Source organism: Stegostoma tigrinum, chromosome 30, assembly GCF_030684315.1.
Source record: "Stegostoma tigrinum isolate sSteTig4 chromosome 30, sSteTig4.hap1, whole genome shotgun sequence".
Taxonomy (NCBI): Eukaryota; Metazoa; Chordata; class Chondrichthyes; order Orectolobiformes; family Stegostomatidae; genus Stegostoma; species Stegostoma tigrinum.
This window is the reverse complement of record NC_081383.1, coordinates 38,726,677-38,737,819: the sequence shown is the minus strand read 5'-3', so window position 1 is coordinate 38,737,819 and position 11,143 is coordinate 38,726,677. Positions and strand designations below refer to the sequence as shown.

The 11,143-nt window shown below is 46.3% G+C and overlaps 2 non-coding genes across 2 annotated transcripts; both read right to left on the bottom strand.

The window, feature by feature from the left end:
* Window positions 1–5,830: 5,830 nt before the first annotated feature.
* On the bottom strand, window positions 5,831–5,903 carry trnak-uuu (transfer RNA lysine (anticodon UUU)). The gene has a single exon. It is a non-coding gene; the product is annotated as a tRNA-Lys (tRNA).
* Window positions 5,904–10,586: 4,683 nt separating this feature from the next.
* Window positions 10,587–10,659, bottom strand: trnak-uuu (transfer RNA lysine (anticodon UUU)). Its single transcript has one exon. It is a non-coding gene; the product is annotated as a tRNA-Lys (tRNA).
* Between the last annotated feature and the right edge of the window lie 484 nt (window positions 10,660–11,143).

Genomic DNA, 11,143 nt, shown 5'->3' with positions numbered 1-11,143 from the left:
ACATTTGACAATATAGTAGAGGCATAAGGGTAACCAAGGAAAGTGTGAAGCCCATTGGGGACCTAGGTGGCAAACTAGCTGGAACTGGAAGACAATAAGTGAGATTTTAAATAAGCACTTTATACCTATTTTGACAATAGAAAAGTATAATGTTCTGTATAGAGATCATGGATGAAGTCTGTAATATATTTGAACAAATTACAATTGAGAGGGAGGAAGTAATCATCATTTTAGTGAGCATAAAATTGCATAAGTCCCCAGGCCCAGATGAGATGCATGACAAGCTGTTGTGGGAAACATGGAATAAGATTGCAGGAGCCCTGATGTTAATTTTAAAATCCTCGCTGCAAATAGGAAAGGTGCCGGAGGACTGGAGGACAGATGATGTGGTAACAGTAATCAAGAAGGGTTGTGGGAATGAAGCAAGGAACTAGAAGTCAGTGAGTCTAACATCAATGAGGGAAACTATTGGAAAAGATTCTGAGGAACAGAATTAATTTCCAGTTGGAGAGGCAAAGGTTCATCAAAGATAGTCACAACGTCAGGAGATCATGCCCGGCAAGTCTGATTGATCTTTTTGAGGAGGTGGCCAGATGTGTGGATGAGGGTAGTGCAGTGGATATTGTCCACGTGCTTTTGACAAATTCTGGGTGACTGGTAAAGAAGATAAGAGCACGTAGGACCCTGAACAGTTTAGCAATTTGGATCCAAGTTAGACCTGATCCCAAAATTGAATTGATGGCAAGAGGCAGAAGGTGATGGCCAAAAGTTGTATTCTTGACAGTAAACCTGTGTCTAGTGACATACAACATGTTTCAGGGCAAGGCCCCTTACTGCTTGTAGTTTGTGTTAATGATCTAGACATGAATGTGTGAGATTTGCTCAGTAAGTCCATCGATGACAGGAAAATTTGTGTTGTGATAACTAGTGCGGAGGAAAGCCTTAGACAGTATAGATGGGTTGGTCAGATGGGTACAACAATGTCATATGGAATTTAAGTTTGAGAAATGTGAGATATTGCATTTTGGAGAACTAACAAGCCAAGGGAGTACACAGTGAATAACAGAATCCAAGGAAGTATAGAGGTTCAGAGGCAACTTGGTGTACCTTGAAGATAGCAGGAAAAGTAGATAATGTGGTTAAAAGGCATATGGGATACATGCTTTTATTAGTGTTCGCATTTAATACAAGAGGTTGTGAAGGAGCTGCATAAGGTGACAGTTACAGACGACAGGAATAGTGTGATAGTTTTGGAAATGGTTCAAATGAGATTCATCATGAAATTGCTTCAGCTAGAATATTTCAGCTAGGAAGGGAAACTAGATAGGCTGGTGTTGTTCTCCTGATAGGAGAGAAAGGTGAGGGGGCAGGGGACATGATTGAGGTGTATCGAGTTCTGAAGGGCATAAATAAAATATCTTGGAAGAAACTTTTCCCTTTTAAGTGTTTCCATGTCTTCCAGAAACCTCTCATGAATCCCAATCAATGAGTTTGAGGTATGTACATTTGGAGCTCATGGATAGAGGACCTTGGACTTCTGGATGTTGATTGGAGTATAATGTGAGAAAATGTGAAGTTGTTCATTTTGGAAAGGATAACACATGAACAGTATTATTTAAATGGAGAAAAACTGCAAGAAGCTGCAATACCAAAGGACTTGAAGGTACTTGTGCACAAAACACAGCAAGCTAGCAGACAGATGCATCAGGGAATCAGGAAGGCTAATGAAATAGAGGCCCTTATTTCGAGGGGTTGGAAGTATAAGAGAAGGGATGTCTTATTGCAGCTGCATGAGATGCTCATGAGACCACAGCTGCAGTACTGTGAGCTGCTTTGGTCACCTTATTTAAAGAAAGTAATCATTTTGTTGAGGAAAGATCACAGAAGGTTGACCGGGATGATCCCCAGTCTGGAAGGATTGGCTTATGAGCAAAGATTAAATAGTTCGGGACTCTATTCGCTGGTGTTTAGAAGAATGAGGGGCGATTTCATTCAAACATAACAGATTCTTAAGGGATTTGACAGTGTAGATGCTGAGAGGATGTTTTCCCTGATGGGACAGTCTGGGAACAGAGAGCATAGTCTCATAGTAAAGGGGCACCAATTTAAGACTGTGATGAGGGGAAATTGCTTCTTTCGGGTGGTTAAGTTTTTGGGACTGCTTGCAACAGAGAATTGTGGGGCCAGAATCCTAGTGCTTATTTAAGGCTCAGCCTTGGTCAGTAGAGGAGTTGGGAGTTATGTGAAAGGGCAGGAAAGTGAAACCCTTGGTATCATTAGTAGAATGAGAATTAGAACTGGCCATCCAGACGACTGAACAGTGGATCTGCTGACAACAAAAATGGGACCAGGAGTAGGACATTTGGTCCTTTGACATTCCTCTATCATTTATAATGATCACGGCTGATCAATTCCACTCTTGGGGCTTGTATATGAAGAAAGAGGACAACCTTGATGGGCATGTGGTGACACCATTCAGTCCATCTTGCTCATGCTAGCTCCTGCAAAAACAGCTCAGCTAGTCCCTCCCCTGCAACTCTGAAAATATTTTCACTGCATGTAATTAAGTAATTCTTATTTGACAGAAATAATTGAATCTGTCTCAAATACATGCTCCAGCAATGCACGTGAGACCAAGACCTTGAACTCAAAAGTCATTCCTCATAAAGTCAGGTATCCTTATCAATCTCCTTTAAATCAGTGTTCCCCGTGGCTCAGATATAATCAACAACGGGAACAGTTTCACCCTATCTGCTCTGTCTAGGCCCCTCTTGTTTTCAAATATCTTGATAAAATGTCCTTCCTGAGCTTTTCATTCTTTAGGTCAATCATTCTAGTTTCTTGAATCAATCCTTGTGTCTCTGAATCCAGAGTAAACATGGGAGTCATGATCTGGCTGCATCAGACTCAATGACAGGGTACAAAAACAGAAGTCGTTGGAAATGCTCAACAGGTCTGGCAGCATCTGTGAAAAAAATATATGAGTTAGTTAATGTTTGGGGCCCAGAGATCCTTCCTCAGAACTAACCTGCTGAGCATTGCCAGCAACTTCTATTTCTTGATTTACAGCATCCGCAGCTCTTTTGGTTTTTGGTTATTGCAAGCTTTCATAACAAAGAACAAGAACAGAAATTGCTGGAGAAACACATCGCTTCAGTCAGTATCTGTGAAGATTTTGTTTCGCTTCGCCTCGCCTCACCACCAATTTATTGTTGCTTTTCATTGAATGCAAATAATCCCGAAAGTGTGCGGGCAGGACATTGAGCTACATCGAGCCTCCAAAGAGCATCCCAACTATCGCAGTAGCCTATCAATGAAACGCGACGTGCCCATGGCTGATTCAGAGAGACTAGACTTGATAAAGCTCTAGTTAGGCCCAATTTTGAATACTGTGTCAAATTTTGGGCCCCACACCTCAGGAAGGTCATACTGGCGCTGGAGCGTGTTGAGCGGAGATTCACACAGATGATCCCAGGAATGGTAGGTTTAACGTACGATGAATGGCTGGGGATCCTGGGATTGTATCCAAACGAGTTTAGAAAGTTGAAGGGAGATCTGATAGAAACCTACAAGATAGTACATGGCTTAGAAAGGGTGGATGTTGGGAAGTTGTTTCAGTTAGGCGGGGAGATTCAGACCCCTGGTCACAGCCTTAGAATTAGAGGGGGCAAATTTGAAATGGAAATGAGGAGACATTTCTTCAGCCAGAGAGTGGTGCACCTGTGGGATTCATTGCCATGGAGTGCAGTGGAGACCGGGACGTTAAATGTCTTCAGGTCAGAGATCGATAAATTCTTGATCTCACAAGGAATCAAGGGCTACACGGAGACTGCAGGGAAGTGGAGTTGAAATGCCCATCAGCCATGATTAATTGGTGGAATGGATTCAATGGGTCGAATGGCTTTACTGCCACTCCTATGTCTTCTGGTCTTATGGTCTATACTATTCAGCCATAAAGACCGTCACCCCCAACGCCCTGAGCCGAACCCAAGCCGCAGCCTCATCTCTCTCCTGCCACAAGCCTCCTCAACACACACCTCTAAAACCACTAACGCATCCCTTCCCTGACATGCCAACACCCCGAAAACAAAATTCATGCGCATGAGACAGCTGCTATGTCGGCGGGCTGCAAACAATTCAATTAGAACAGACATGATAGCAGCAAGTCTACAGAAAAACATCGACATCTAACCAAAAGGTGCCCATCTCACAAAGGGTGACTGGCCACAAGGGTCAGGACCAAACAGCAAGAACAGAAATTGTCGGAGAAATGCTTTGTTTGTCGGGATCTGTGAAGATTTTGTTTCGCTTCGCCTCGCCTGCCACCAATTTATGGTTTGTATTCATGAGATGGAAATAATCCCGAAAGTGTGTGGGCAGGACATTGAGCTACATCGAGCCTCCAAAGAGCATCCCACCCACCGCAGTAGCCTATCAATGAAACGCGACGTGCCCATGGCTGATTCAGAGAGACTCCGCGTCCATGTGTCGCCACTGGTGGCAATTTAGAATGGCCAAGCCATCTGACCTGGACGCCTGACGGCTTAGAGCTGTGCGAGGAACCAGGAGCCAGCGCAGGAATAATGCTCAAATCCACACTCCCTGTCGCCTCACTGTACAATCTTAGCCGGATTTCACAGTGCAACGAGATTGCGCGGCAGCCAACTGAGCCACAGTGCCACCCTTTAGAAATAAAAAGCTGCGGTACATGGCACAACACCACAGGCCCCAGACAGGGCTTGAACCCAAATCCCTGCCGTTGGATGGCAGTGCCTTATCCATTAGGCCCCTGGGGACAGTGGGGAGGCGCCCTTCAATGTGTTTGTTCAAGATGCTGCACATGTGCAAAACCCGACCTTCTGAAGTCGATTTTTCAAGATGCGGTCGGCATTTTAATTTTCAACGCACATTTTTATCCAGTGCCAACACTGTCCCTGCCTCAATATGTTGCAACCCCGTGCCGAGCTACATTCGAAGGCATTCTGCAGCCTTTGCCCCAAAACCCATGAAAACTCATCAGGAACCGTGAGAGCAACACACGGCGTACATAACGTAGTGAGGAAGGATAAGAAAAATGTGACCGATTGCTCTGTTCCAGATCAGTCAGGGAAGCCCGCTGCGTGCAGCTTTGCCCATGTGCCCGTTTCACACAGTTCTTTGATACGTCTGGACTTCTGAGCTCCTCTTCGAAATTCCATTGTTCGTTAAAGACATTCTTCAAATTGCGCACAGACCTCATTACATTGGCACCCAGCTCCATTTCAAGGCCCTCCACATCACTCCGCTGCTACTGCATCCCGCACCGTGGATAGCTCCAACCCACAACACACACAACTTCACTCCCGGCACTCGCCCTGCACACATTTCGGACCCACATCATCTTACCTCAGCACAAACCGTCGCTACTCCCACCGTTCACTCTCTGCTCCACACAAACGTCCCCAGCACAAGTCTCAGCCATCACCACCCCCGCCCAAACTGCCTCATCGCCATCTCCAGCACAACAAGACAGATGTGCCTGAACGTGTCGTTTATTGTGTCTGAGTTGAAAAAATGAACAAGCACAATATCGACTCGAGCATCGACATGCATTGAAGCAGCAAGTTAAGAAATCTTTGAACACTTTGAAGCGATCACGGCAAACGAAAAGCGCACATCGTTGGAGAGGCACAGCAAGAGTGGCATCAGAGACTTCGTTTGGAGCTCGACTTCCTTCTGGTCTGTACTTGTGTCAGATCGGAAGCAGATGCTCGTCCTTCTGCTTCATCTGCTGGCACTCGGCCATTTCTGTTGGCAAGGTTGACAATGAAAAACTGCATGCTGAACTACACGCCTGAGCAGGGACTTGAACCCTGGACCCTCAGATTAAAAGTCTGATGCTCTACCGACTGAGCTACCCAGGCTCACAGCTTCGACTTCTGGTCAGCCTGCTTGCTGGATACATTTTGCTCAAGATTCGACAGAATCGGCTTGGTCCAGCGTCTTCTTCTCGCGCAGCCATTCTAATACACTCCATACTGTAACAACGTTGATGAATTAACAGCAGAAATCATCTTGAATGATTATGATGTGGTAGGTATCACAGACCTGTGGTTGCAGGGGGTTCAGGACTGACAGTTGAACATCCAAGGATTTAGAACTAATGGAAAAGACAGGGAGGTGGGCAGAGGTGGCGGGGTTGCCTTGTTAGTTAAGAATGAAATCAAATCTATGGCACTGAATGACATAGGGTCAGATGATGTGGAGTCTGTGTGGGTGGAATTGAGGAACCACAAAGGCAAAAAAAAACCATAATGGGAATTATGTACAGACCTCCGAACAGTGGCTAGGACCAGGGGCGCAATATGCACCGGGAAATAGACTGGGCATGTCAGAAAGGCAAGGTCACGGTGTTCATGGGGGACTTCAATATGCAGGTGGACTGGGTGAATAACGTTGCCGGTGGATCCAAAGAAAGGGAATTCACGGAATGCTTACAGGATGGCTGTTTCGAACAGCTTATGATGGAGCCCACAAGGGAGCAGTCTATTCTGGACTTAGTGCTATGTCACAAGCCAGACTTCATTAAAGATCTTAAAGTAAGGGAACACTGAGGAGGCAGCAATCATAATATGGTAAAGTTCAGCCTACAGTTTGAAAGAGAGAAGGCAAAATCGGATGTCATGGTGTTACAGTTTAATGAAGGTAATTACTGGGGCATGAGAGAGGAACTGACGAAAATCAACTGGAAGCAGAGCCTCGCAGGTAAGACAGCAGAGCAACAATGGCAGGAGTTTCTGGGTGTCATTGAGGACACAGTACAGAGGTTCATCCCAAAGAAAAGAACCATTATCCGTCCGGGATTCAGGGGAGGGGGTTTAGACAGCCATGGCTGACAAAGGAAGTCAGGAAATGTATCAAAGAAAAAGAGACAGCCTATAAAGCGGGCAAGGTCACTGGGAAATCAGAAGATTGGGAGGGCTACAAAAACAAACAGAGGATAACAAAGAGAGCAATAAGGAAGGAGAGGACCAGACATGAAGGTAGGCTAGCCAGTAATATTAGAAATGATAGTAAAAGCTTCTTTCAATCCATAAGAAACAAACGAGAGGCAAAAGTAGACATTGGGCTGCTCCAAACTGATGCTGGAAGGCTAGTGATGGGAGATAAGGAAATCGCTGAAGAACTTAATAAGTACTTTGCATCAGTCTTCACAGTGGAAGTCATGAGTAGTATCCCAACAATTAGGGAGAGCCAGGGGGCAGAGTTGAGTATAGTGGGCATTACAAAAGAGAAAGTGCTAGAAAAGCTAAAAGGTCTAAAAATTGATAAATCTGCTGGCCCCGATGGGCTACATCCTAAAGTTCTGAGGGAGGTGTCTGAGGAATTAGTGGAGGCTTTGGTTGTGATCTTTCAAATGTCACTGGAGTCTGGGAAAGTCCCATATGATTGGAAAATTGCTGTTGTAACCTCCTTGGTTAAGAAAGGATCAAGACAAAAGATGAAAATTATAGGTCGATTTGCCCAACCTCGGTTGTTGGTAAAATGCTAGAATCCATCGTTAAAGATGAGATTTCTAAATTCTTGGAAGTGCAGGGTCAGATTGGAACAAGTCAGCATGGATTTAGTAAGGGGAGGTCGTGCCTGACAAACCTGTTAGAACTCTTTGAAGAGGTAACAAGTAGGTTAGACCAGGGAAACACAGTGGATGTTATCTATCTAGACTTCCAAATGGCCTTTGATAAGGTGCCTCACAGGAGGCTGCTGAGTATGGTGAGGGCCTGTGGTGTTCAAGGTGAGCTACTGGCTTGGATTGAGGATTGGCTGTCTGACAGAAGGCAGAGAGTTGGGATAAAAGGCTTTTTTACGGAATGGCAACCGGTGACAAGTGGTTTCCCGCAGGGTTCAGTGTTGGGGCCGCAGCTGTTCTCTTTATAGCATGGACTATTTTTTAAATGGTGAGAAAATTGATAAAGCCGAACTACATAGGGATCAGGGAGTGTTAGTCCAGGATTCTCTAAATTCTCTAAAGGTTAACTTGCAGGTAGAGTCCGTGATTAAGAAAGCAAACGTAATGTTGTCATTTATCTCAAGAGGGTTGGAATATAAAAGCAGCGATGTGCTTTTGAGACTTGATAAAGCACTAGTTGGGCCCTTTTTTGAAAACTGGGTCCAATTTTGGGCCCCACGCCTCAGGAAGGACATTTTGGCGCTGGCAAGTGTCCAGCGGAGATTCATATAGATGATCCCAGGAATGGTAGGTTTAATGTATGATGAATGGCTGGGGATCCTGGGATTGTAGCCAATCGAGTTTAGAAGGTTGAGGGGAGATCTGATAGAAACTTACAAGATAATGCATGGCTTAGAAAGTGTGGATGCTGGGAAGTTGTTTCCGTTAGGTGGGGAGATTCGGACCCGTGGGCACAGCCTTAGAATTAGAGGGGCTAAATTTAAAACGGAAATGAGGAGACATTTCTTCAGCCAGAGAGTGGTGGGCCTGTGGGATTCATCGCCATGGAGTGCAGTGGAGACCGGGACGTTAAATGTCTTCAGGGCAGAGATCGATAAATTCTTGATCTCACAAGGAATCAAGGGCTGCGCGGACAGTGCAGGGAAGTGGAGTTGAAATGCCCATCAGCCATGATTAATTGGTGGAGTGGACTCGATGGGTCGAATGGCTTTACTTCCACTCCTATGTCTTATAGTCTTGTGGTCTATACTATTCAGCCATAAAGACCGTCATCCCCAACACCCTGAGCCGAACCCAAGCCGCAGCCTCATCTCTCTCCTGCCACAAGCCTCCTCAACACACACCTCTAAAACCACTAACGCATCCCTTCCCTGACATGCCAACACCCCGAAAACAAAATTCATGCGCATGAGACAGCTGCGATGTCGGCGGGCTGCAAACAATTCAATTAGAACAGACATGATAGCAGCAAGTCTACAGAAAAACATCGACATCTAACCAAAAGGTGCCTATCTCACAAAGGGTGACTGGCCACAAGGGTCAGGACCAAACAGCAAGAACAGAAATTGCCAGAGAAATGCTTTGTTTGTCGGGATCTGTGAAGATTTTGTTTCGCTTCGCCTCGCCTGCCACCAATTTATGGTTTGTATTCATGAGATGGAAATAATCCCGAAAGTGTGTGGGCAGGACATTGAGCTACATCGAGCCTCCAAAGAGCATCCCACCCACCGCAGTAGCCTATCAATGAAACGCGACGTGCCCATGGCTGATTCAGAGAGACTCCGCGTCCATGTGTCGCCACTGGTGGCAATTTAGAATGGCCAAGCCATCTGACCTGGACGCCTGACGCCTTAGAGCTGTGCGAGGAACCAGGAGCCAGCGCGGGAATAATGCTCAAATCCACACTCCCTGTCGCCTCACTGTACAATCTTAGCCGGATTTCACAGTGCAACGAGATTGCGCGGCAGCCAACTGAGCCACAGTGCTACCCTTCAGAAATAAAAAGCTGCGGCACATGGCAGAGCTCAACGCACCCCAGACAGGGCTTGAACCCAAATCCCTGCCGTTGGATGGCAGTGCCTTATCCATTAGGCCCCTGGGGACAGTGGGGAAGCGCCCTTCAATGTGTTTGTTAAAGATGCTGCAGTTGTGCAAAACCCGACCTTCTGAAGTCGATTTTTCAAGATGCGGTCGGCATTTTAATTTTCAACGCACATTTTTATCCAGTGCCAACACTGTCCCTGCCTCAATATGTTGCAACCCCGTGCCGAGCTACATTCGAAGGCATTCTGCAGCCTTTGCCCCAAAACCCATGAAAACTCATCAGGAACCGTGAGAGCAACACACGGCGTACATAACGTAGTGAGGAAGGATAAGAAAAATGTGACCGATTGCTCTGTTCCAGATCAGTCAGGGAAGCCCGCTGCGTGCAGCTTTGCCCATGTGCCCGTTTCACACAGTTCTTTGATACGTCTGGACTTCTGAGCACCTCTTCGAAATTCCATTGTTCGTTAAAGACATTCTTCAAATTGCGCACAGACCTCATTACATTGGCACCCAGCTCCATTTCAAGGCCCTCCACATCACTCCGATGCTACTGCATCCCGCACCGTGGATAGCTCCAACCCACAACACACACAACTTCACTCCCGGCACTCGCCCTGCACACATTTCGGACCCACATCATCTTACCTCAGCACAAACCGTCGCTACTCCCACCGTTCACTCTCTGCTCCACACAAACGTCCCCAGCACAAGTCTCAGCCATCACCACCCCCGCCCAAACTGCCTCATCGCCATCTCCAGCACAACAAGACAGATGTGCCTGAACGTGTCGTTTATTGTGTCTGAGTTGAAAAAATGAACAAGCACAATATCGACTCGAGCATCGACATGCATTGAAGCAGCAAGTTAAGAAATCTTTGAACACTTTGAAGCGATCACGGCAAACGAAAAGCGCACATCGTTGGAGAGGCACAGCAAGAGTGGCATCAGAGACTTCGTTTGGAGCTCGACTTCCTTCTGGCCTGTACTTGTGTCAGATCGGAAGCAGATGCTCGTCCTTCTGCTTCATCTGCTGGCACTCGGCCATTTCTGTTGGCAAGGTTGGCAATGAAAAACTGCATGCTGAACTACACGCCTGAGCAGGGACTTGAACCCTGGACCCTCAGATTAAAAGTCTGATGCTCTACCGACTGAGCTACCCAGGCTCACAGCTTCGACTTCTGGTCAGCCTGCTTGCTGGATACATTTTGCTCAAGATTCGACAGAATCGGCTTGGTCCAGCGTCTTCTTCTCGCGCAGCCATTCTAATACACTCCATACTGTAACAACGTTGATGAATTAACAGCAGAAATCATCTTGAATGATTATGATGTGGTAGGTATCACAGACCTGTGGTTGCAGGGGGTTCAGGACTGACAGTTGAACATCCAAGGATTTAGAACTAATGGAAAAGACAGGGAGGTGGGCAGGGGTGGCGGGATGCCTTGTTAGTTAAGAATGAAATCAAATCTATGGCACTGAATGACATAGGGTCAGATGATGTGGAGTCTGTGTGGGTGGAATTGAGGAACCACAAAGGTCAAAAAAAAACCATAATGGGAGTTATGTACAGACCTCCGAACAGTGACCAGGACCAGGGGCGCAATATGCCCCGGGAAATAGACTGGGCATGTCAGAAAGGCAAGCTCA